The sequence below is a fragment of the Puntigrus tetrazona genome, chromosome 16, assembly GCF_018831695.1.
Source record: "Puntigrus tetrazona isolate hp1 chromosome 16, ASM1883169v1, whole genome shotgun sequence".
NCBI lineage: Eukaryota > Metazoa > Chordata > Actinopteri > Cypriniformes > Cyprinidae > Puntigrus > Puntigrus tetrazona.
In genome coordinates this window covers 2,501,266-2,529,215 of record NC_056714.1, presented here as the reverse complement: position 1 = coordinate 2,529,215, position 27,950 = coordinate 2,501,266, and the positions used below count along the sequence as shown (strand labels likewise).

Sequence of the window (27,950 nt, the reverse complement as noted above, 5' to 3'; positions counted from 1 at the left end):
TTAGGTTGTGCTAATAGTTGTGATTCCTGAGGCCACTTCTGTGGTACGCTCCTCTTCGATCAGTTGCAAAGCATTCTGGTCACTTGGAGACGGAGGAACAGACTAAGAGAAAATGCATACAGTCTTTCAATTAGCACAGTGTTGTTCTAATAAAACAAGCAAAAGCAAAGGTTTCTCACTGAAAATAGTACAATTTTTTTTTTTTTTTATATATACACACACGATAGACAAATATTATGCGTGAAAAACATTTCTGATGCGATTAATCATTTGACAGCACTAAACATACACGTTTGTTCTCGCGTACTCTGATTCGGCTGTAGCAGGTGTTACAGAAGAGCTGTCTGTGTCTGACTCTGACCTGAGCTCCGGACTCAGTCCCTCTCCCAAGGTCAGTCCTGCAGCTGACACACTGCAAGAGCAACAAGAAACAGCAAGTCTGGACACACATCAAAATGAGGGATACAACCCTTTTTCCATTCCAAAGCCCCCAAAGCCTTCCAAATCAGGCAAAAATGATTTATTCATTAGAAATACTGATTATTGGGTCAGTGTGGGCAGATCCTCCACCACGGCTAGATTTGAAAAGGTGATTTCTTTAGTGAAGGCTGGTGAAGCAGTGATGTAACCTTCCTGTGCAGCAGTGAAGAAACAAGGAGCTACTATAAAAAAAAATTATAAAAAAAAAAAAAAAAAAAACACACAACCCTTGCAACTGGAAAGCTTTAGCAAGAAAGCAAATACTGTATTTTCGAAACATAAATTACACCCCAAGTCGAAGCACATCAAAAGTTGCATGGTGTGTAAGGTAACTTCTCTCACTAGATAAATAACAATAGTATTCTGAAAATTGTATATTTCTGTACATCTGTAACGACACAAAACGATTAACATTATTAAAAATTTTTTTTTTTTTTTCCGGAAAATACAGTATATTTTTTGTGACTGGAAAAGCCTGTGTGATCAGTGACTGGCAGGGTTCTGGTGATGAAATGGTAACGGTTATGAGGTTACTAGAGGTTACTAGAGGTTAGCTAGAAGCTGTGTTCATTTTCAAGTTTATTGGCAATGAGGCAATCAGAAAACAGGCTGGACATCAATTTGAAAATTAGGAATAAATAAATATTTTAACTTAAAACAGAAATGAAAGGGATAGTTCAACCAAAATGGAAATTCAGTCATTAATTATTTACCTTCATTGCATTCCAAACCCATAAGACCTTTGTCCATCTTTGAGACACAAGTTGATAAGATATTGATTGATAATTGATATTTAACGAAAAATAAATATCAATTATAAATAAATATCAATTATGTTAATTATTTAATGAAAACCAAGAGCTTCCCAACAGAAATGCTCAAGACCTAGAAAGGTAGCTTTCTTCAGGCACAATTTTTTTTTTTCTTGATTTGAAATAGTCACATCAAAACGTCATCAGTAGTTTCTTGTTATAATGATGTCCCTACCACCTTTCTGGGTCTCGAACGTGTTTGCAGTCCATGCAGTCTCAGAAAGCTCTCAGATTTGATCAAAAACATCTTAATGTATGTTGATGAACGAAGGAAGGTCTTAGGGGTTTGCAATGCCATAAGAGTGAGTAATTAATCACTATTTTAAGATCTACACCTTTTCTTATTTGTTTTGCATGCTTGTAATCTGACTGCCTACACCAAAAAAAGAGATTTATTGATATTAGGTGATCTCCTACACCCCAAATGACAAAGGCTAAAAACCCAAGGCAAGGTGCACAGATCCATAGAGTGCCCGGTAACTTATTTTCAGGTGACCTCTGGTCTCACCTTGAAGCAACCAATGTGAAAGCAGAGCTCCAGGGAATCGATGACCATGGCAGCTCCCTTCCCCAGAGGCTGCTCACACCTCGAGCACATCCGCCTGCCACTGACCAGCCTACAGGCACCACATGCCAGTGTCAGAGTTCAATGTCATATAAAAGACAGAATTGCTCTGTCCTTGCAATGATTTGATTGCATTTAAGAGGGGAGGCTGGCGGCAGAGTACTGAATAGTTCAGAATAGCATACTACCATACTATACTGCATGTATACTGTACACACTAATTTACTTATGCATGAAATTGCCGAAAACGTGCACAATTGGAGCATGGTGTGTGGAACATCCACTTGAAGTTTTCACATTTCTACCTTGACTGCAAAGCGTTTATTTTTATTACTGTGTGCAGTATACAATATACACTGCAGCATGTACTGTTCACTACTGTTCAAAAATTTAGTGATCTGTAAGATTGCCATGATGTTTTGATAAATTTGAATAATTTTTGAACTGTAGAGTACAATGCAGTATATAGCACACAGTATGCGGTACACTAGTATTCCATTGAGAACACAGCCACTGTCTTCTGAAATACCTGGGGTTAAAAGTAAGGTAGAGTGAAATCCTTCTTAAGAAAAAAGAAAGCTACACTCAAAACTGGCCCAAAAGTTTCAAATGAAAATGCATAAATCCGATGCTTTGGATTTACTCACAAAAGACAAGTCATGAATTCATTCTGAAATACCACACTTAAAAATGTGTCAGGACTAATCCACACCTGCCACTTTGCTGAGAGTTTGGGACGGGATTTAGGCCTGACGGCTCAGGCATAGCTGTGAATGGTGGAGCGGGAGAGTTGAGGCAAACGAGGAGCTCTGTTTAAGCCCGGTGGAGAAGATGGCTGAATCAGGGCCCAGGCTGCTGCGTCCACTCCTGTAAGTGCCAGTGTTTCCCAAAGCAGAATGGGGCCTGTTTGCGATACTTGAAGTGTAGGACTGCCTGGACCAGGAAGAGTTGGTTGAGTGGAGGTTGTCCAGAGATTCATATCTGTGATGCAGAGATTGAAAATCATGTGGTTTCCTTTGTCAACCAAGACAACGTCACCATTCAAAGGTTTGGGGTCGAGAAGACTTTGCAATGTTTAAAAAAAAAAAAAGCTTATGCTTACCAAACCTGCATTTACTTGATCAAAAACGCAGCGATATTGTAAAATAGCTGCTTTCTATTTGAATACATTATTTTCGGCAGCTATTATTGCATGTGTCACACTAGTGAATGGTAGTGTAGAGCTGACAAAGAAAATCTGTGCTCAACAATATAAGGAAAATGTTTATTCATCAGGACCTCCTGATTGATGTTCCCACAGTGATGGGTTCTTTGTTGATGCTAGCATTGCGCTGACGGATCCAACTGTTGTCAGTGAGGAGCGGAGTCTTCTTCCTCATCTCCTCCAGGATCTGCAGACGTTCCTTTTCTGCCTTTGACAGCTGTCCCTTCTTTTTACCGCTTCCTGCTGCCAATGAAGAGACAAGGCAGAGAAGACGAGAAACTGTACTTGGTGTTCAACTACTCTGGAATTCAGGAAAAAAAAATAACCAAAAATTTAAAGTAATCAGACCTTTAGCATCTTGTTTGTGAAGGCCTTGAAGTGCAGGGGTAGATTTTGACTTTGTCTCACGCAAATTAAAATACATGAATTGAACAAAACAGGAATTAACAAAAAGTGTCGCTGTAAAAGTGTAACTGAAAAAGTTAACAACAACGATCACAAACAATAAAACCCGGACTTCTGGCAATGGGAAGAGAACTGAATGTGATGAGAACGATAAGGTAACATTAAATAGCACTAAATGTAATCGAAATCTGAACCAGAATCAAGTTTTCCTTCACATTACAAATGAGACAGTATTTTAATAAATACACGTTTCCCTTGTACAAAAATGAAAAAATATAGAAAAAGCCAGACGCATTTCACATCACATCTGCCACAACAGCCACTGAACGCAAGCAAGCGCAGCCACAAAAAGCAAACTGACCTGTCAGAAACCGTAAGCTTGGCAAACCCGTAGGACTCTCGGAGCTGAAGCAGGACAAAGCAGAAGCAGACAGGCATCTGAGCAATAACCAAAGCAGCAGTGAGATGAACACATGCCACATGAACTAAAACATCATTTTGTCAGGGTAGGGTAAAAATACGGTGCTCATGGTGTTAGATTTTGAGAAACATCTATCTATATTCAACACATCAGCTAAAAGCTTCTGTCTTTTTTTATGTAGTTTTTATGTAGATCAACAATTACAAGAAAAGTGTTCCAGCTTACAAACTGGATTCTTGTGGATTGATAGCTGCTGGTGTTATGTTTAGTTATATGGGAATATTTTGCCAGCTGCAATTATGCAATATCTTCAGTGAATTTATTAAATATCTGAAATTACAAAATCATCTTCATGTGAGTGCGCTTGTATTTTACAATATGCAATTACAATTTCTTTTTTTATTGAATGAAAGTAGTATTTACAGAAATGCTAAATCCTAATGTTTTCTTGGCAATAACAGATACGACCTCTTTCTTACCACTGACTCTTTGTGGTTGAATCACACTCCTCTTCTTCCTTTAGTGGCTGCTGTGCTGCTGCTGTTTGTACAGCAGTCTGTCTGTTCTGTATTGCTTCCACCTTCTCTGTATTCTGATTGGATGCCACAGAAGCGGTACCAACGGATTGGTTGAAGAAGGGCGATGGAATATAAGTAGTATTTCCGTTTGACAGGACATCTGCGCATTTCAGCTCCTAATATCAGCAGGAGGTATATAATAACATGGTTGTGATTCTTATTTCACCATTCATTATGCTGTAGAGTCTAAAGGCAATGGAACGTCTGAATAAAACTTAATTTACATGTCGTGCTAGTGCGTAAATGAGAGAAACTGTGACCCTAAAAACCACAAAACCAGTCATAAGTAGCAGGGGAGTATTTGTAGCAAAAGCCAACAATACACTGCATGGGTCCAAATGATCAATTTTTCTTGAAGGTCATGAGACACGAAGACACGATTTTCTCAATATTTAGATTTTTGCATGCTCAAATTCCAGATAAAATAGTCAAATCCAGTCAAGTATTGCCCCACCCTAACAAACCTTACATGCTAATTTGCTCAGCTTATACATTTTAAAATAAAAAAAAAAAATTATGACTGGTCTTGTGGTCCAGGGTTACAAATTAGAGAATGATGAAGAAAGAGATTAATGTTCTGACAGTCTTCTGACCTCAGTACCACTGTGCTCCTCTCCATAGACCTCCTGCTGAGCTCTCCTCCACTCCTGCTCCAGCTTCTCCTGATCACGTTGATACTTCTCCTGAAGCCATTTCAGAAAAAAGTCCACAAGTAAATATTCAATTAATTTTTACAACTTACAATATATTCAGCAAAACATGTAAAAGCTGAACTGCAAGTACTGTTTAAATACACTTATTTCAGTTGGACAATTCATGCAGTTGGTTGAAACAGTATTATATGTATTATCCAGTATTTCTAAATTGACATAACTATGAACATTATAAAAAAAAAAACTACATAAACTGTACTGAAACTAATATTTATTATTAAAATTAAATGATCAAAAGCAAGCATTTGTATGATGGTGTTTGGTGGTACCTGCAGGAGGCGCTCTTGTTCCATCTGCCATTTCTCCTGCCCGCCGTCTCTCCTCTCTGCATGATCCCATGACCAGCGAGAGGAGGTGGTACTGATGGAGGGACCTGCAGCTGATACCCCCCCAAAACAAACGAGAAAATAAATTAAAAGAACCAAAAATCGTCACAGAATTTAATAAAGATAAAGACTAAATGTGAATGACAGATGCGACTCACATCAGAGATGGCAGACTCCGAGCCACCTGGTAAAAGAGACAAAGATTATCCATTTAAACAGCATAAAGCACTAACATAGCCGTGAGTTTTCCATGCCTTTAACCAGTTGGTCCATGCTGCTCAACGGATTCTGACACACACCCCTTGCTCATATGACAAAACTGTAACCAAAGCCACCACGGTCAAGTGAGCACACAGCAAATTCACACTCATACGCTGGTATGCAGGCTTTAAACAACAAGCAAGACAAAAAAAAAAAACCCTCAGAGTAACGCACGCTACAGTATTGAAAGCAGTTTTGCTCAGAAAGACTCAAATTTGTCTTTGTAAACAACTGTGCAATGATACGACAGGAAACATGACAGATACGGAAAAAGAGATGACAAACAGCAGTCCTCACATACAGTCAATTACAGTGTAATCACAGCACACATCTTTATTTACCACAGAGATAGACCAGGAGCTAACTGTGGCACCTGAAGGACAGAGCATTAGCTTTAGCTTGAAGAGCAATAAAATAGACAGCAAAAGAAACCCACCGAGCAATTTCAGATGTTACTGCTCAGTCCTAGAGCTTGACTTAAAAAAAGCTTTTAGTACATACAGGAGTGAGAAAAGAGCTTAACTTAAATGCGTTACAGATTTACTTTGTATACTAAATGCTTTAGTTAGCCAGGCCCTTAGAACTTAGAATAAGCAAACCCATTTTTGAGCATTCATATTAAAATTCAAATGAATAGAGCGCACTAATACACTCCATTAAGAGTGTGCTTAATACAAATCAGTCACCGCATAATTCAATGAATGAGCTGCAGTTATCGACAGCCACGTAGCATTAAACTGCTACAGCCGCAGTAAACGCCAAGTACCTTTCTGCATGAAAAATTTAACTTTCTTCTATGATTTCTCAAAACTATGTTCTCATAGTCATACAACACAGGTGGGGGAGAGAACAGTGGAAAGAGTCATTTTCCACATATTTGAGTGTAGAATTTATGTTGTTTTAAAAAAAGACAATTTCTGACTGCTAAAGGGCTCTTGAGCACCCACCTTTGCTCCTTAGAAAGCTGGACTGTCCTGGATCCGTCCATTCACCATTTTAGACAGCACTCCCTGAAAAAAAAAATAAATAAAAATCAAATTAGACAGAAAGTCACTAATTTGAAAGTCAAATGAATCTGCTTGTTGCAGTTTTAAAATTAAAAAAATGCAATTTATTACCGATTACAAAGATGAATTTTCAGCAGCCATTACTCCAGTCTTAAGCATGCATGATCCTTTAGAAATTATTTTAATGTGTTGATTTTTTTATGAAGAAAAAAAAAAAAAAACTAAACAAAAACTAATCAATGCAAATGGATAAATTTTCCTCCCAAAATTTAAAGTTAAAAGAAACAGCATTTATTGATGCTGAATAAGCTTTAATTTCCTTTAAACAAATTATTGTACACTATTGTTTAAAAGATCAGAGTACAAGCAAGCATATGAATTACAAACTTTGGGATAAGTACTAAAAATAACCACATTGGGAAAAAAAAAAAAACAATAGCCAAACTGACTGATTTCCACCACATTCATTATCCTCCTGTCCTGACTCACATTAGCAGGCTGTCCGTTGAATTGCGTCTTCACCATGGTCTCCACTGGAGAGGTTGCACTAATCGAGACATACTGCTCGGGCCGCCCTATAAGTGTTGAATTGGCACTGGTCAAATTGATGGTCTTATGGCTCTTGTACGGTAGGGAAGGTTGGTCACTGCCCCAGTCTGTCCAGTACCCAAAACATACATCAGAAATGCCAAGTCACATGTTAGTGAACTTGCGATTTAGTGTTGTGATTTGAAAAGTGGAATTTTAAGTGGCCTAAAATTATACCATCATATGTGTCCAATAATGAAAATCAAAAGGTGTTCATATTTATCCCCTTTGATGAAACTGATGCAAAGATTATTGATCCAGTGGTAAAGGGGGGAAAAAAATTAAACTGAACCCGCACACTACTCAAACCTGACAGAGAGACTAACTGACAGACAGACCACCTTCCCAGTGACAGAAAGCAACAGATACAGCATCTGAATCTGGAATGGCACCTTCAATTTCTGGAGCTCATAAAAAGCAGAAGGAGGAGGACCCATGCCAGAAACAAAAACAAGCACTTAAAATATTTACTTACATTTTAAATTATGCTGGTTAAACAAATGAACATTTGCTCACCATCCAATCATCCTAGATGCAGATTCTTTTATTTCTTCATAAAGCAGATTTGGAGAAATTTAGCATTACATGACTTGCTCACTAATGGGTGCCGTCAGAAGAACCATCACAACAATCAACAAATCTAAAAGTAATATAACAGCTCCACAATCTGTGTGTTCGTGTGAAACAAATCTATCAAGATTATTCAGTCAACAGTTTAACTTCTAATCATAGCTTCCATATAAAATGCGAATAAATACTTTCTCGAGTATAAAAGTCATCTTGACTGAATCAGGAGAGATATATGCACAAATCAAGCACTGTGTTTACACGGGTGAAGGCATTATTAAGTGTAGAGAACTTTTAGCTTCTTAACTTTTAGTCTTTTAGCAATAGAGGCGATGGTTTGAAGTCAAAAATGCCTGTTTCTTACAAACATGCATCTTTTTATATTGTTTAACCGCTGTTTGAACTCTCATTCTAACAGCACCCATTCACTGCAGAGGATGTGTGGCTAACAAATACGCATGTGAATTTCTTTAAATCTGTTATTTTTAATCAGTTAAAGCAAATTGGCATTTTTGGCGATTATTTAAACAGTGCTACATTATCACATACAGTTTCCACATCCTCACCGTTTCTGGCCGTGTCGTCGGATGTCCATCAGTAAAGTGCCCTTTTTGCTGTGCTGTATCCATACTGCCCTTAAACTGCCTCATAATTCATTTCCAGCCACCCTGCATCCACCCAGCGCCACAATCTCATCACCCATCAGCAGACCACACAACTCTGCTGGGCTGCCTGTGTGATGAAGATTAAGAAGATGAAGAAAGGCAAGACTGTGAGGGCTTGTGGGGAGTACACAATCAAGTTCACTTCTAGATCTGGACCAACAAGACATTTTAGATTAGTATTGAATACAAATCTCCTTTTCAAGGGCTCTCATTCACTGGCATGTGAAACAATATGGTGAAGTGTAAACCATTGAAAGCATTGTTTGTACAAGGAGTTTGACAAGAGCCAGTACTCCACACAGATCTGATCTCACCATCATCATCATCATGTCTTTCTAGAATGATATGAAGAAAACAAACAAACTGAGACTAAATCTTGAACTGTGGCAGCTGCCTGAAAAAGCCATGCTCAAGTGCACTGAGGACAAAAGATACAATTAATAAAAGAAAATCTACTGATGACATTATTTTTTACAGCGCACTCATTTTACAGCATTTTTACACAAGTGCCTAAAACCTTAAGTTTAAGTAGCTTTGCAGATAGGTTTCTTGAAGCAACATGAGATGCGTTTCCACAGTTCTTTTAGTTAATCCAATTGAACAATTGGATTTAGAACAGAATTGGGGCACATCATTACCATTTTTTTCTCACGCTTATTTTACATTAATAATAAATCATTACATTTACTCTATCACAGCGCATACAAGTACATAAAGTGAAACACTTCAACAGATGGTTCACATGCATTTTTCATTTACCGTTCAGGCTCTCCTTCTGCAAAAAAAGATCAAAATGCATTAACTTAAACTATTAATCATAACATATTACCTGACTGACAGCCTTAAATGGAACCCGAAAACAACAGAACAGCTTCATACATCATTGGATGAGGCTCTACATGTAGAGTTAGTGTGTTTAATGGAATTCTTGGGAAGGAGATCAACCTGAGCCCACTACAGCCAGTCTCATAACGCCACATGATACGGCTGATTAAAATGAACCCAAGTGTCAGAACCAAACGCTCTCAGTCTCTTCTGTACAATGAAACATATGGAAGCTAATATAACATAGATTGTCTTTATGTTATATTCACTTCACAGATGATGCATGACTGCCTTGACCTGCTCAAGTTTTTAAGCACACACGGTCACAATCTCAAGCTCCTTTCATTCAAGAGGACACTTCCTAAACGCAGAACCAGACTCCCAACAGGGCTACTTCAGTTTAACCAATCAGACTAATGCACAGTAAGAAACACCTTCACTGTTCTCTATAAATCATTCATCTCAATCTCACTCCAGAATCCTGAGAATGACTTAGCTTGGCTGTGCACAAGCACACAAGAAATATATGCACAAAACATTTTTTCGTGCATTCTCAATAATTAAAAGAAACTATGAATCTAACTATAAAGACAGCGTGATACAAAAACATTCACAAACTTGCAAGTACAGAAAGCGTAATCAAGCGAAATCATTCATCATGATTTCCCAAAGTAGTTATTTTTTCCCCAACTTGAAATCCTGAATAAACTGTAAATCAACCCCCTCCGATCATCCATAAACACACACAGCCAAATTTGCACCAATACGCCTTTTCTCTAAAGAATTTCTGTTTGGTAGAAACATCTTCAGTATGCTGTATATCGTACTAGCATTGCACAGTATTAAGTGGACTGATTCACAGATAACTTACAATTTCAGCCTCTATTGAGTTAAATGGCAAAGCCTGGATGCATTTAAAATGAATGGCAGTTTTCTAGTTAAACAGTCTGCTTTGAATAATATTAAAAGTCTTACCTGCTTGAACAGATTTCACAAAGCACCAGTTGAGTCCCAGTGAGCCTTGAATCCTGAAGTCTCTCCCACTGTTTGGCTTCTGATCTCAAACAGACTCGCATTTCACTTTGACCCACCTGAGAGAGAGAGAGAGAGGAGATAAGCACAGGTAGAGAAATGTGACACCTGAAGATCCATGACACCATCTTTCAAGAAATCTCCTCCAGTCAGTATAACAAACAAAACTAAAATAGTACAAAATCTAACTTTAACATTAAGTACTTGTATACATGTATATTTAGTGAGCATACTGTATTCTTTAATCATAAACCATATAGATAGCTGTTTTCACCCAGTGCATGTTATAAATAAGTTAAGGATATCCTGAAACACGATGAACATGATTTATTTACTGAATCAGATTGTTAAGCAGCCTACCTTAATATCCCCTGATTTCAGAGGCAACAGGAGATTTTTGTACACTGGAGGCGGCCATAGACACTTTAGTGGCAAAAGAATTAATTGGAGGTGCTGACAACCTTCCATCTCTTTCTCTTCTTCCTTCTTGATTGGATGAGTGCTTGAACGAAAGTGGCCCGTATCAGCAGAGGCTGTGACCTTTCCTTGACTACTAAGGAAAGAGGGGATGATTGAATGCTCTGTTCCCACTTATCAGGCTTTTTGTGAGAGTCATCCATCTGTAAAAAACCAAGATAAATAGCAAATAAATAAAGTGGTTATTTCCTTCCCGATAACCACTTCAGCACTTGTAGTGTCGTATTCGGTTTTGAAACCGAGACAACAGACTGCATTATAAAAGACATTTATAAAGAAAGAGCATTAAAAATTAAATTAGTGCTATGTATTTAAGAGCACAAAAAAACGCGGAATGCCTCAGAGAATTTGACCTCATTTAGTTTACTTTGCATTTTATGTTACATTTTATATTATTAGATTGCAGGTTTCATATAAAATTACTGATACAGAGAGTACATTATTGCTTTTGTTCGAGATACGGTGACCAAAGATCATGTGTGACCATGCACGGTTGAGAAGCTCATCATGGAAAAGAGCACATGCACACGAGCACACACACACAGAGCTTGGGTTTCATGAAGCAATCGGGAAGTACAGACCAGTAGTAGTGACGTTATCCATTATTCATAAGCCAGCCGCTAGGTGATCAGGGTGATGAGGAGTAACACTAAACTTCACACGGAACACTGAACAAACCACCACTCTCTTCCTCATTCCCCACTCCTTTATCAGGTGTGTTTATCAACCATTTAGGTACCATTTAGAAACGAATAGTTACTTTGGGGTAAGACACTGTAAAGTATACTGTAAGTGGCAATGGAAGTAAATGAGTAAATTCATCCATTTATTTATTTTTAGATAGATTATAGGTACACAGTATAATTGCTATTTGGGTGATGTCTTCTAACTGAACACACGTAAGCCATTTTTTTTTAAGGATATTTATTCCTAATGTCTATACAGAGCTCTACTAATGACTACCAGTCGACTACCACTTCCAGGTATCACTATGCACTTTCACTTTAGTTTGTTTCCGTCTAGATGCATAATATCACGTCATGCAAAATAAGAAGTGCCATTGGCATTTAGAGTTTCTTTTTTTGTTTTGTTTTTTAACTTTTGAATTGATTGTTTACAATGATACTAAAAACAATGTGAAATGGACCCAGATAGCAAAAATCTGAAACAAGCCTTCACTGTGAGAATCAGACTGCATAAAGACATTTTATTATTTATTTTTTTATAAAGAAAGAACAAGTGATCTATAACATGATGAGAACTTGCTGAATATACTCTGGGTATTGAGGCACTTTGGAGGTTTGGCTCCAAATGGACGTGGTGTGACGCCCGTGGAGAGGCGTGAGGAACCTTCCTGACCTTCTATAGCCTCTGGGTAGAGTGGCAGATACGCGTGCTCCCCCTGCATAAAAGCTCTCAGGAGACTTCATGCGGGCGGCTGAAGTCTGGACCCTGCTGCTCGTGCACGCTTCTGGATCCATGGTCAGCGAACTCTGTTCAGGCACAACAGCTGATGGAGGGGTGAAGAATTCACCAGCTGAGTCAGGTCGTCTCTGTGTCAGTGCCTCTGGTCAGAGCAGAAGATGTCCCGTTCGTGAGGGGTGATGTGGTGGACCACCCAGTACTGCTGACACTGGAGCCCGCATCACTCATGGGTCCGGGCATGTTGGAGCTGGAAAGAGTGAACCCGGCAACTGCGGTGAACTGTTGATCTGATCCTGAGGAAAGAGTTTAAGGATGGGGCAGGACTCTACTGGAAAGCACATGGCTGTTAGTGGTCACCTGTGCACTAAAGGGTGGGAAGAGGAGGGGGTGGAAAGGGCTTGGAGGACAGGTGTGACTATCAATGTCTCTATTATCTCTATTATTTAAGATGTACAAAAATTTCTGCTCAACATCATGTCTTCTAAAATCCACATAAATAGTTTCTTGCATGAACACAAAAAGGCGTTCTAAACTTCTGTGATCTTTTCGCAAAGCTACTGTATTTTATGTCATGAAACTGTAGATGGTGCTGGCCGATATAATTACATCATTCACAAAGCACAGATGATTGGTTCACGTCACATCAACAGCCAAATACTTAAATACTTAGCTAGTACTTGCTGTATACACATTCTACAGGTGTGTACATCTATTTCCTACGAAATTAACACTACCATGTAGTGACATACCACACCATGACCATATTTTGTCATGAAAGAATCACGTTATATACATTTTTTCTATTTCTTCTTTTAAAACCTTGACAGCCCACAGTCCCCATTTACTATTATTAAATGAAAGACATTAAAGCTCAGACATCGTTGAATACCCTACTTTGTCAGTCATTCGGCTTGAAATAATATATGGTTAATTAAATAATAAAAGAATCATCATTTGTGGTTGGAATATTCTTTAAAATAAAAAAAAAAAGTATCAAAAATAAAACTCATTACTGTGCAGTAAAAAAAAATTACTCTCTCTCTGGCACCTCCGGAGTGGTGCAGTCCTGATGGCACTGGTCCCTCCCCACTGGTAATTATTTCAATCTGCTCCCTCTCCCTCACGCTTTCTGTGGAGGTCAGAGTTTGTACTACGCCATGACTCTTCCACCTGCTCAGATCCTGCAATGCGAGAGGTGAAAATTGAGTGATAAATGAAAAAATACCAGGAAAGACCCTCCTGTGGTCTGTGTGGGTCCTAACACCCCCAGCATAGTGACAGGGGACACTATACTGTAAAAAAAAAAGCACCATGCTTCGGGTAAGACGTTAAAGAGAGGTCCTGACTCTCTGTGGCCATTAAAAATCCCAGGATGTCATTCAAAAGAGTAGAAGTGTGACCCTCGGGATCCTGGCCAACCGCTGATTGGCCTCTGACCATCATGACCTCCTTACAATCCCCATATCTGCTGATTGGCTTCATCACTCTGCCCCTCTCTCAGCTGTGGTGGGCGTTCTGGAGTGCTACTTGCGGCCAAGCGGTCACATCATCCAGGTGGATGCTGCACACCAGTGGTGGATGAGTAGACCCCACCCCCAATGTAAAGCGCTAATTAAAAGTAAATAGTTCTTCTTTCTTTCCTCTTCCCTTCTTAATAAACATTACTGTTTTTATTTGGCTCTACTCAGGCCATCCATGAGTGCAAACTCAGAAACACAGTAGCAACATCCAGGAAAACTAAAAGATGCTTCAGGCAACATTTTATGGAATAATACACAGCCAAAATCAGATGACCTTCTGAATTACATTTTCCTCTGTGACAACTCCTAGGCTCTGAAAACAGCCAAAGTAAATACTTAGTTAACAGAGTTTCCCCCTTTTTTTATATATATAAAAAACATATATTATTTATATACATGTAGTCATGCGAATATACATACATATACACACACACACACACACACACACATATAGATACACATATATACATACATACACACACCGCTATTTACACACCATCATGTCAATTCAAACCTGAAACTTTTTTTCTATGGTTGGTATTTTGAGAAATGTGCAGTTTTCTGATTTTTCCTGACATTTTTCTGAAATATATTGTTTTTGTGCATACAATTCTTAAAATATCTTTATGTTCCATAGGTGAAAGAAATGCATGCAGGTTTAAAACTATTACAAGGGTAAGTAAATGATGACAATTGAAAAATGAAGGGTATATGCTTCATTGAAAAACACTTCCAAATAAGCATGACTTACTTCATGCCACCTGGCTTCACTTTCCTTTATTCTGTCCCGGATGCTCTGTAACTGCTCCTGCTGAACTCTCTGTATAGCTGAGGGGTCAAGGGTCACCTCTCCCACAGACCTCTGGTGAACATGCCGTGACCCCAGCATGTCAAAGCTGGAGCAGGTGTCAGATTCCTGTGCAATGGGCTCCAGTGTGATGTCACCCGTAGATTTGCTTCTGTTGCGTGGAGATGGAGATGGTCATTTAAACGATGATCTCCGCTTCAAAGACCAGAAGTTTGAAATGTTGCCTTTTATGGCGGTATAGTTATGTTACACTGACATCTAGAGGTTAAGACCTGAACTGTATCCAAGTAAAGCTGCGTTAAATATATCACCGCATCATAGAATAGAAAGAGCAACCAGCAAAAACTCCACAGAGAGGGAAAAGTAATGGTATAATATTACAATACAACATAAATACGCGTATGCATTATAGCTTATGTCGTAAAATAATGATTTAATGATGCAGGAGAGGCAGAATGCAAGGCATATACAGCATGTAACATTTTGTAAATGTGATTTTAAAATAAAAATATTCACATTTAAAAAAATAAATAAATAATTTCACACACAAAAAAAAAAATTAAAAAAAGCCTGCATAATGGAGCTGCAAAAGCCATCAGGAATTTGCTATTGCAAGATGACACTGAAGCAACATCAAACATTGCAACTCACCCTGTGTACCGAGAGTGTCTCGTGGGCAATCTGGGAAATCATGAAAATATTTGATTGTAAAACTGTCTTTATAGTAAATAGAATGTTTTTTTTGTCTCCCATGGTTATACTCACACTCAAAACCTGTATGATTTACTGTCTATCATTGAACACAGACCAAAAAAATGCTAAGATGAACAAAATAATAAAAGTATATTCATATTTCTCTGATACTGATATATTACCGATACTTTTATTAGCCTAAAAAGATCATTTGACATTGACATTCCTTTGACTTCAGATTGTGTCATGTCAGACATGACAGAGCTCCAGGTGTCACAGCATACACACACAATGTGTTACACTATATGAGAGCTGTGCTGCAAAATATTAAAAAGCACCTATAACACTAAATCAGCTCAAGAAACTTCCAAGACATATTTTGTTATTGGAGATTTATGGTTAAAGTCCACTGTAAAACAATCCTAAAACGTTCTAGGTTTCATTATGCTTGGATCTTGTAGAAATTACTGCACAAATGCAGTTTCTGTGGTTGTTTGCGGCGTTAAATCGCTGTTGTTATATTAAAATGTACTATGGAATTTTTCTTTTAGAACATTTATTACATCGGAGCTGCAAGTTTAAGTTCAGCTTTCTTTAAACAGCCTTTTTTCTGTGCTTGCAGTGAATGTGATCAGACCTTTTTTGGGGGGCATCTCACACCAATAAATATGAAGCTAGGAAAATGAAACAATGAAATTAGACTCCGGGATTGGACACATATTATCAAATTAACAATTTGTTACAATCTCAAGATGGCCACAACTGCTACATTAGATCTAATTAAGCTCCATTAAAAAGGAAGCAAAGTTTTGGTTCAAACATACATAGTATATGCCATATAAATTGCTTTTACCAGCTAAAACGTTGCTGCATCAATATTACAGATCTGCGTTTTAGCAAATTTAGTAAAGCTAAAAAAGTAATACGCTTATTATTTACCAAGCATTTTATACATTTTCATACAAACATTCTGCACATATGCCTGTTATTAGCATACAATATCCTTCTCCAAATGTATATACTGTATGGTTTAAGTTAATCATCCAATGCACTACTACACAAGAAAACAAAAAAGTAAGAATGTCTCAAAGAGTGTGCGGGGATTTGGAATCAGGTGAAAAGTTTGGAGCAGGTGCAGCAAGCCAAGGAGTGATGTCAAATCAGAGTCATCCTCAGAGGAACCAGACATCTTTCGCTACAGGAAGGAGAGACAGAGAGACAGAGAAAGGGAGGAAGCAACAGCAGAGGAAAAGGGAAAAGACCACTTTTAAATAAATGAAAAGGAAGACCAAGAACAGGAAGTCTCACAAGCATGTACTACTTCACTATGAAAAAAAAAAAACTTTAAAACACATTGATAAAACTCAAATCTGGTTGCCTTAAAACAAGTTCTCTAAAAATTTAATTGATTCAGCGGCTGTGAACTGGAAGGAAAAAAATGGGATTCTCTGCCAAATTGTCAACTGGCTCTATTAAAAAAAAAACACCATCTTTCCATATGACACAAACCTTAAGCCCTGCATCTTCTTGTACCACGGCCTGCGCTGGGACCCTAGCCTGATCTTTTTCACATGCAGATCTTCCTCAGGCGTCCAGTATTTGGGCAGGAACTTGTCTGAATCGGCTTTGACAGATGTTTGATGCTCCGAGACGAGCACTCGTCGAGTGTAAAGGTCATCCAGCACCGGATCGGCATACCCTCGGTCCTCATCAGAGTCACTCATACCATTGTTTAGGGCTTGTTGAAGAAACTCTTCCTCCAAAGTGGCTGTTTCAAAGTCAGCACGTCCATTTACAGAGGGAACGGATGACACGCTGCTTCCCAAGACAGAGTCATCCGTGTGAGATGAGTGCAAAAATGCTTCCAAGCACATGCATGAAGGCTCACGCCAAAACTGCTAACCGCTTTTTAATTTTTGTGCTAGTTAGTGGAACGCACAGCAACGTCAAAACACAAGCAGCTCTAGCAAATTAGTGAAAACCCACACAGTGCCAAGATGAACCTTGAAGGGTTACTTCAAGCAAGTTTTCCAAATGAGCTCCACTACGGCAGACCACCATGTTGGGAAAAACTAAGCATGTCTTCTAAATTAATAAGCTTATTTAGTCACAATCAACAGGTGAATAAAAAGTAGTTAGGACCAGTTGGATGTACGTAAAGCACAAATATTAGGGGCACCACGGCAGACAGAGTCTATATTTGAAACTCTTTCAAGTCTGACCTCTGGTTTGATCTCTGGGGCGGCACTGCGGCCAGCCGCGAGGCGTCTGACAAGGTGAGCCATGATTTCCTAGCACTTGGGGTCACCACAGGGGCCACCCTGGGTCCTAGAGGCTTTGAAGGGATCGCAAAGTTCACAGGAGCCACGGAGGTTAGAGAGCGAAATCTGCGACCCGCTAGGTCGTCCTGCACAAGGTCTGGTTCAGGGCGCTCCGCATCAGAGTCACTGTCACTCTGGTAACTGCTTGCCCATTGGAGGAAGGCAGAAGCAGGAGGGAGATCGTGGCATAAGCCCCTCCCACTTTCACTACAGCCAAAAAGATGGTGGACAGACTAAGAAAACCACCTCCAATTAAACGCACTACATATCTGTTATAGCCAACCCGTTAACAAAACTATTAACAATAAAAATGAACAATAAAAAGAACATTTTATATGGACAACATTAATCTTTTTGTCAGCAAACCGGCATGATCTCAAAACTCTGTTTAAATGAATAGAAATCTAACTACATGATGTTAAATATATTTATACATCTTTAATAGAATGAAGATCAAGATCTTTAAAAAGATCTTAAAAAAAAAAAAAAAAAAGTACAAATCTCTCTTCATTATAAAGCATGGATATTTGTGTACTTTTATTTAATATTCTGATACAAATGCAAATAATGTATATTAAATATTAAATGTAATAAAATAATATTTAAATTATTATTATTTAAATTATTATTATTATTATACCTATTTTTATTTATTTTTACAGGAACACTATACACTGAAAAAACAGTAACTACTACATAAAATGCCATTCAAAGACTTCTGTGAACATGGAAGGAAAAAAATACTATTCAAGATCATTTTAGAATACAAAAGCATTTAAAGATCATTCATGGCCTTTTAGTGAGTAAATTTAAAAATTCAAAACCCACCGAGACCCTGCTGTATATCTGTTATAAGCTCAGCAAAAGTTGTCATCCAACATTTGTATGCAGGGTCAGTTTCTGAAGCTTGAAGGAGCTGGAAAAGAGAGCATCATACCTAGTGAGGTTGCCTGCATAACTCCTGTCTCCTGCTGGTACTCCTGCCTTTTCTTTCTCAGGCAGATGGGACATGTACTCTCTCCTGATGGAGCATCACTTTTTATGGTCTTCTGCCATCCTGAAACAATGCTCGCTTCTAAAACATCACTACAGCAACCTGGGAGAGAAAAATATGCAGATAAACAAAACAACAGTCAAGTGAGAAACCAAGCACACCTCAAAAAAGTTACTCTGTTAAAGCGTCTTTTTGCTTGTTTTATTGTTCTGTTCACTGGAATAATTTCTAGTTTCAGGTTTGCATATTTTATATGGTTTAAACAGCACATTATTTTGCATTGACATTAACATTTTAGCATGGTGACAACCTTAGAGCACCCTGACGGTCTTCATCCGGTCATTCAGCTGGAATCAGCTCTGTGCATTACCGAATGGGTGTAGAGCGATCAGGAAATGTCACACTTACGTGATTGGATGGGGGAGAAGGGACAAGGCCTAGGTAGCGAACTTTCATTACCAAGTGTTTGAGAGATGCATATCCAAGTCACAAAGTAAACACGACTTTGTGATTTTGGTGATAAGCAGTATGGACCGTTATGTCTTGAAGTAAATGTTTGATGATTTTGCTCACACGAGGTAAAGCAGTAATTGGTACATTTAGATGCAATCTAACAATCGCTTAATAACTGGATCGATGGCTCAATGGCACTGAAAAGCCTTCATTGAAACTCCTTAACTGATCCAAATGAGCTTGACTGAGTTGGTGTAGATCTTAAATTTGCCGTATATATGAAAATATTAGCCTACTGCAAAACTACTTTCACAGTTAGATTCAGAATAACATGATGTCATGATGTGTATGTTAACAAGCTTTATATTGTTATTACAGTGGAACTGTGTCACAAACTCAATCGCATAGAAATTTTGTTCATAATAAAAGCAATGGCCATGTAAATAACATCTGAATCAGATCACAAAGGTGTGTGCACTACCAGTCAAAGGTCGAGGGTTGGTAGGATAATGTTTTGAAAGCTGCCTCTTACAAATGCAGTCTTATGAGATCAAAATACAATAAAAATGCTAATATTGTGAAATATTACGACTTAAAATGTATTCTTGTAATGATAAAGTGAAACTTTTGGCAGCCATTACTCCAGTCTTCAGCTTCATGTGATCTTTCAGAAATCATACATGCTGAATTGCAGTTCAGGAAACTTTTCTTGTTTCTTCAGGGATGTTTGAAGATTAGCAAAAGTAACTTAAATGTAAATGTCTTTACCGACACATTACTCTTGATTTTCACATTTTTAAAAGGTGTATATAAACGGTACTCTCAGAATCTGAAATGTGATTTGGTCAGACTGAAGAAAGTCAGTGCATGTTAACACACCACTGTGATGACCATCAACTAGAGCACAAGTACAATAAAAGGACATTACACATTTAAATACACACACACACACACACACACACACAACACCAGTCTTACCTTCACTGCCGGCTCTGAGAGTGCAGTCTGAAGCTGCGCTGAGTGTGCGAGACTCCACTGAGTCCAGGCTCTCGACTGAGTCCTCTCTCCTGTAGCCCGGCTGCTTCAGACTGAACAGATCCTCCCTGTCAGAGAACCAGCCCTCCGCGCACCCACTGTCCCTCACACTCGACTTGGACTGCACAGTCTCCTCCAGAGCCTGAAGAAGGTGAATAGAGACACAAAACTTTAGGGTTGAAAAGTGAGATTTAGCGAATAGCACCATTTTTTTTTAAGTTTTGTTTTTTACTGACCTAAGAAACTGCCTACATGCTGAGCAATATGTCTGTCAATTCTTTGATAATTACTATGCGGAGACAGACAACACTGACTTGCGCTTGACTGAATCATTTTATTAGAAGCCAAAATTAATGGGGAGTTCTGGACCTGCATGACGTCCTTTGTAAAGTCTAAATCACACAAGACCCAACTGTAACATCTCTCTACTTGAGGAAAGTAATGATTCTGACAAGCGAGGGGCTTGTTTGTCTATTCCAATGCATAAACACCTGACAGAAATTAAATTAAGTTGACATTTTATAATTTGTGCAACAAGTCTCAACTCTCCTTTTTTAAAATATGCAATAATAAAAAAAAAGAGTTGATGTTGTTATTATTATTATTGGCAAGAGGAAACACTCCAATTTTACGATTCAGTCATATATATCATAAAACAACTACATAACAGTTTTATATACATATACACACACATACTTGTGCATGTATGTATGTGTGTGTGTGTGTAAATATACAAAAACATACATGTAGTAAAAATAAGAAGAACTGTAATAAGAATTAAACTATGATCGGTCTATCATTTTGACAATAGCGGTCCTGAAAGAATGCTTGTATAAATACTAAATAAAAAGTAAAATAAAGTAAAAGTTTCATTTGTTTTTATAGCCCAATATACCTTTTAATCCAATTAACATTTTCTAATTGATCTTGTGCATCAGCCCTCAAACTTACATGAAAAAAAAAATAAATAAAAATCACATCAAAAGCTAAATACCTTAGATAATGCTGTGCCCAGCAATCCTTCAAAGGCTTTTAGGTTGAGTTGTGGTCCAGTGTAAAGGGATCAGACTGGGCCTTCCGTCCTAACCAGTATATAGTTATCAAAACCTGTATGTAAACAACAGTATAAAAGAAAAGAGGTAAAAAAAAAAAAAAAAGCAAAAAAACAAAAAGATAAACTTCAGTCTGTATTTAATGAGTAAGTATTATTAAAATCATAACTATATATCATACATTTTTATATTAGATGCACAAAAAGCAAAACCTCTCAGGATTCATTGCTGTGAGTGATTGCATGTGGCATGAAAGGCTTCTGTGTCCCAGTTACATTCATGTTCTCATCTACAAAACTATGACCATTTTACACACACACACACACACACACACACACACACGGTGCCAACGGGACAGGAATGTGGGCACACGTACAAGACAATGAAGACAACAAATAGGGCTTTGTAGTGCCTGTTGGATCTCTAAGATTAATTATTCTAAGATTAATTATTCTAATGAGGAATCAAATATTAGCAAAACAACAGATTACCAAAGAAACAAAGATGCATGGTAGACAGTACCTGCAGATTCTGTGCAGTCCCAGTTCAAATTACATGCTAAACTCTCTTATTAAAATTAATCAGTCATCATCAGTAGCACTTATGTTTTTCCCTAATATTACTTACTCTGATAGACGTGATGCAAGCTTCATCTAAGAACTACACATGGAGACGTAACACTAAAACACTTCTCTAAATTTTATTGTTCCTATTTCAAAAATGTTGGTCACTGGAGTCATTAATGGATATAGTGCATGCAAAGCAGCGCCGAAGTGGCTTTGAATGACACCGCAATAACAGCTTCTGCAGTATGTGTCAAGATAAAATTACAAATCAACTAGTTTGGTATGCAAACTAAAGTGTCAAAGGCCAAATAAAGTGCACATTAAAGACAAACCATTTACAGATTAACTTGATGCTGCACCGCTTAGCTCAGAAGTTATTATTATGTGATTAATGAAAGCCCTTTAGCGAGGAAAAAAAAAACTTACGCTTTTTCAGTCTCTGCTTGTCTCTTCAAAGCGTCTAAGCAAAAGGAGAGAAGAAAGTTAAATGTGATGAACACACACACAGATCAGTTCCAGCTCACACTAACAGTACCAGCAACTAAATCCACCCTATACCCTCTAATAAAATTAAGTCACATCTATAAATGGACCTACATACCATATAAGCTTTAAACAGTAAGTCACATCGTCACGTATACCGATGTTTATTCACAACAATCATACACAACGCTATGGAGCTAATTTAACAAAGACAATCAGCGAGTGTTCAAAAGAAACTCTAAACTATCTGACAGAGGAACATACTTGTTCCCTCAGAGTGCTGACACCGGACATGTGAGCCATCTGTTTGTCACCATGTACTAGCAAATATGGTTTTACAGAGGAATTCAGCCATTTAAACGCCAGACGCTAAATGTCAAGCTACCTCAAAAATAAGTCAGACAGGCTATAAAGAAAACAGAACTTGAGCTGCACTTCTGAGGTTATTAAGTGAAAGTGCGCATGTTATTTCACTGAGCCCTAAACCAACATGACTGCGAGAAAGTATGCAAGTTAAAAATAGCAGTCAGATCCACTATAGCTTCACCACAGCATTTGGTTTAAAGGGACAGTCATATGGAGCTAAATTTAGAGGTCACTGTGTCCCCCGCTCCACCCTCTCGTGCCCCTCGTCCCTCTATAAGGCCAATGATATGGACATTAAGCTCTCAGCAGGATGGTCAACATGATTTATTGTTCGGGTTTAGTCGGGACCTAAAAATGAGGCTGTGTGATGAAATTGAAATTGAGTTAATTAGTTATTGAAAATACTTGATATGGTTTTGAAAACACCTTTTTTTTGTACAGATAACAGTAGCAGTTCTCCAACAGGTGCTTGAGGCCCACAACAAACCTTTAAAAGAGGCTGTTAAATGACTTAATACAATTTAATAATATGTATCGTTACTCATATCAAGTAACAAAATGACAGTCAAAATGGTTGAAGAGAGAGCAAGAAACGAGGTAGAAGGAACGGAAACTGAACATCACACAAGTTGATCTCAAACTCGATGTCCACCTGAGCACCGAACTCAACTTCTAACAACAATGGCAAATTTCAAACAACAGATGATTAACAGGATAGTTCACCCAAAAATGAAAAAATTGTCATATTAAAATCATTTAAATCACCCTCATGTGGATACAAATCTGAGTTTCTTTCTTGTGTTGCCCATCAATTAAGATATGATCCCCACTGACCTTCACAGTATTTTTTCTCACTACAGAAGTCAACGGGGACCAAATAACTGTTTGGTTCTTGAAAATATATATTGACCATTTTCATTTTGAGATTAGCTGTATCTTTAAACAGTCCATTTCCTCTAAATACCACATTATTATTTTCCAAAGAAAATGTTTGTCTGTGTATTCATGTCAAATTTCCCTGTTTCTTAAACGACTTGCATTTTAGGATGACATCAACCAAGCCCCCTTATTTTAAACCCCTATATCACATGATATATATAAAACTTTTACAATTACATCAAAAGTAAACTGAACCATGAATGCCTTTAAAGTTGACAAATGTTTAAATCTCGACAGCGGTTTATGCTCAGAAAACATCTCAAGCCCTGATCTTAATAATAACAATGTCAATGTGTCATGTCTGGCTGCTTTAAATGCCATTAGATTCAAAATACATGAGGCAGCTTGACTAAAACATAGGTCTAGCTTGGTGAGGTATCATTGTTTGAGTTTGATGTTGGACAGATAATGTGCGACAGGATCCATCCAGCCTTTCATTTGGTATGGAAATGTAATCAGGCTGCAAACAATATTCAAATGAACCCTCTTCCTGCAGTCACACGAAACACTTACCTCATTCTTTATACACATACAAACAACTAAAACGGTACTAAAATGTAAATGTGTATAGATAGGTTTGCATCAGATGTTTAAAGCTTATTGAACTACACAAATATAATGCAAAAACCTTCTTTTGCCTTCTCTCTGCTCACCTGACGGTCACGCTGCAGTGGACACATCTTGCAGATCTCCGGGATGGAAGAGCTGCGCTCATTAAGCCCTAGCTTCTCAAGCCTTCAGAAACACATTCACGTTGTCCTGAAGAGAAACCAGCATTGACTATTGCAGCTAGTGTAAATGAAAAGTTAGAAGTCATTGGTAATCCGTAATAATCCAGTTAAATAAATGAGTTCAGAGTACTAGGCAACAAAGCTTGGTTGGCAGAAGTACCAGAGAAAACTGACCAGCATAAAAGACAGACTAGTTAACCAGAAAAAGGGTGTGGAACTGAAAGAGACCGTTGTCAGCATTTACTACTGGAAATCCTCTGACTCGAGGGGAAATGTCTTGCATTTGTGCAATGTTTATACCTGATATACACGAGTCATTTAATCACAAAATAATTATGTTTCATTGACGCTGGTTGATTAAGTCTTAATTCTAACTATATCTACAATGTACATTTATAATGTACTCTACCAAGCCCAAGTATGGGGGAGTGGAGAGCCTGTTCACTCGTTTAATGATGCCTGGCTTCAATGTGTTGATCAGACTGAAAACAGATTAAATATGCTTTAAGAAATAAATATCTTCATACAAAACTACACTATACAAAACTAATAAAATAAAATAGAAATAATAGAATAATAAAAAAATTAAAATTACTTTACTCGCATTAAAAGGACCCCAGTCCTCTAAGGCCACTCGAAAGCTTTTACTTCCAAAATGCTTTTTTGTCACCTCCTGTTAAGGAAAGAACCCAAACAGATGACATGCACAAATTGGGGACGGGGGCAGATGCGCGTGTTCAGATTTCCAATCCCAGGCTCTGACTGGGCCGAAAGGACATTCACGGAGTTGTCAATAATGCTGTGTGCTTAGAGTCATTGTCCTGTTGGTACGCGAACCTTCTATAATAATCAGACAGTCTACTTATATTCTAATGAAAGTTAGCTGACATGCAGGTGCAAAGTTACTTATTGTCAACAGAATGTTCATAAGGGACCATCAAATTAAAATGTTTACAACTTGCTTAAAAAGTTGCCCAGTGTATCGTCAGCATTATTAGATCTAGGAAGAGTCCTGGTTGTTTCAAACTTCTTCTATTAAAGTTAATGGAGACTACATGCTTCTGTGACCCTTCAGCGAAGCAGAATTCTTTTCTGAACTCTTCCCCAGATGTGACTTGGCGCAAACCTGGTTTCTTTTTGATATGCATTATCAGCTGTTAGACCTTTTATTAATACTTTTCTAAATCATGCCCATTCAACTGAATTTGCCACAGGTTGACTTCATCCTAACTGTAGTAACAAAATATGGAAGAGAAAATAAGTATATATATATATATATATATATATATATATATATACACACACACACATATAATAAAACATAAAAGCAAATCCTGTCAGCTAAACATACAAATTGCCAAGTAAGAGTCCATTTCATTGAGTGAAGGTCCGTAGACAGGAAACCACAGGCCCTCCCAAAAACATGACATGCTACTTTCCACTCCAACCAGATACATTTCAGAGCACATTCTGATCTTCAGTCATCATATGCAATAGCACACCACATAATTACTTTTACTGTCACTAAGCAAGCAAAACAATCTGAGCAAAATCAACAAGTGCCCTATAATTCCCCAAAAGATGGCACAATCACAAATCACCCCATGCTATCACTGAGCTGTTAGACAGCTCTCTAACCAAAACCACACTTTCTCTCTTTTCATACTGGATCCGTTTCCAGTCAAATGATCATCCATCAAGTCATCCTATCCACACATTATAATTGTGCACATTCAGACACGACCTCAGAGCCTCCCTCCATTACGCCACACTGTACAACATGTTTGGAGAATGAGGTGCCCAAGCAAGAAGCACCTGACCGCACTCAGTCATGCGTGGTGGAGTGGGCATCTGACAAACAGAATGTGGCAAACAACTCCGGGGTCCTTTGTGCTCAGATTGAGATGCACTGAAGCATCCATGCTTGATGCCTGTCCACCCTGCATCCTGATCATCAGCTTGTTTGGGCACATGGAATGTAATCCATCAATGGCTGCTTGTGTACGGTTCACATCAAAAGAGGCCTGACAGAGCCAAGGCAGACTCCAAAAGATCTAATTCGATTCCATTATTTTATCCCAGTTTATACATTCAATATATGATTTCATTTGCAGAATGAGTTAGCTCCATTTTTAACAATTAACTCAATTTATAAAAAGGTTTAACAAATAAGTTTTTTTCATTATGCATTCTATTTAATTTCATCATTTATAATTTTTATATAAAAAAAAATAATAATAATAATAAACAGCTAACTTTTTATGTATAAGTTGTGTTTTTGCAAATGAACTAAAAAAAAATCATAAAGAGCTGAGAGATTTAAAGTGGTGCATGTTTGAATCTCGTGCAACAACATGCAACCAAAAAAGCACTGCTATTCGGCACAAGACTGGCAGATCTCAGGAAATGGTGGTTAGATCTTGCTGGTGAGACCTCAATGCAGTTTTGTAACAAAAAAATAAATAATAATAATAATAATAATAATAATTCAACATGCAAAGCAAATTCAAAAAATAAAGTTTTTCCATTCTGTATACAAATTGTTCTTTACAACATTTTAAGCAGTACAACTGTTTAACATTGAAAAAGTTGGGTGGCATTTGAGTCAATAAGATTGAGAAGTACTACAAAAACAAAAAAACAAAAAACATGTAATTCAAGCCATCAGCCGCTGCTTACCAAAAGGTGGCTGTGGGGGAAATGGAGAGTAAGAAAGGTTTCTTTTGCAAATCAGCATAATAAAATGATTCAATACATCATCAGTCATCTAATACATGACTGTACTGTATTACAGACACAATAGTTTATAATAAAGGCATTACTTATTGTACCTTGCTGCTAACTGATGAACAACATGTAATAAAAGCTAACTAAATATTACATCATTATTCAAAACGACTTCTTAACTTATTAAGTAGACAAATAGTATCTAGGATTCTATGGAGCTGATGCTACTTTGCAAATGGTTTAAAGCTGATAAAAGACAACCATAAACGGGTTAGGTTATGTAAGTCTGCTTTAAAACCATAAGCATTCAAGACAAAAGCGAGTATCATGATGAATGTTACCATGTCTAGTTTTTATTTAATTGGTCCACCTAAAATAACATTCAGGAAATAAAGCATTTCCTGAGAGCACACACACACATCAGGATACGCTCTTTTGCATTTTAAAAAGTGCAGGTAATACTAAAAGACGTCAATAACATCTGTCGGGCTGTTTTAAAAACTGACTATTGCAACAGACTTGCATATTTAAAGCATCAGATTCTCTGAGCGCACAAAGAACAAAGCCTCAGCAGAACATGAGGGTGAAAAGACCTGCACTTTTGTGGCCAGCATGGGAAAATGCTTGAGAGTGATGTCATTACCTCAAGCCATCTCTGCGCCTCCAGAAAAGCCAGCTCGCAACTGACTGCAGACTGCTGACGCCACTCCATCGCCGCCAGCTCCAATCACACCTGTGTGCATTTCAGGACCAAAGATAATGTGAATTACCAAAATGACTCCATATATAGACGCAGGCATTTACTGTTATTTCTAGCTATTTTAAATACTATAATAATAATAGTAATAATAATAATAATAGTAACAATAACAACGATTATTATTGTTATAGCTGCCACTGCATTGATTTGT

At 37.8% G+C, this 27,950-nt stretch overlaps 1 pseudogene; it reads right to left on the bottom strand.

The window, feature by feature from the left end:
• LOC122360339 lies at nt 1-27,759 on the bottom strand (annotated as a pseudogene).
• Nucleotides 27,760-27,950: the final 191 nt, after the last annotated feature.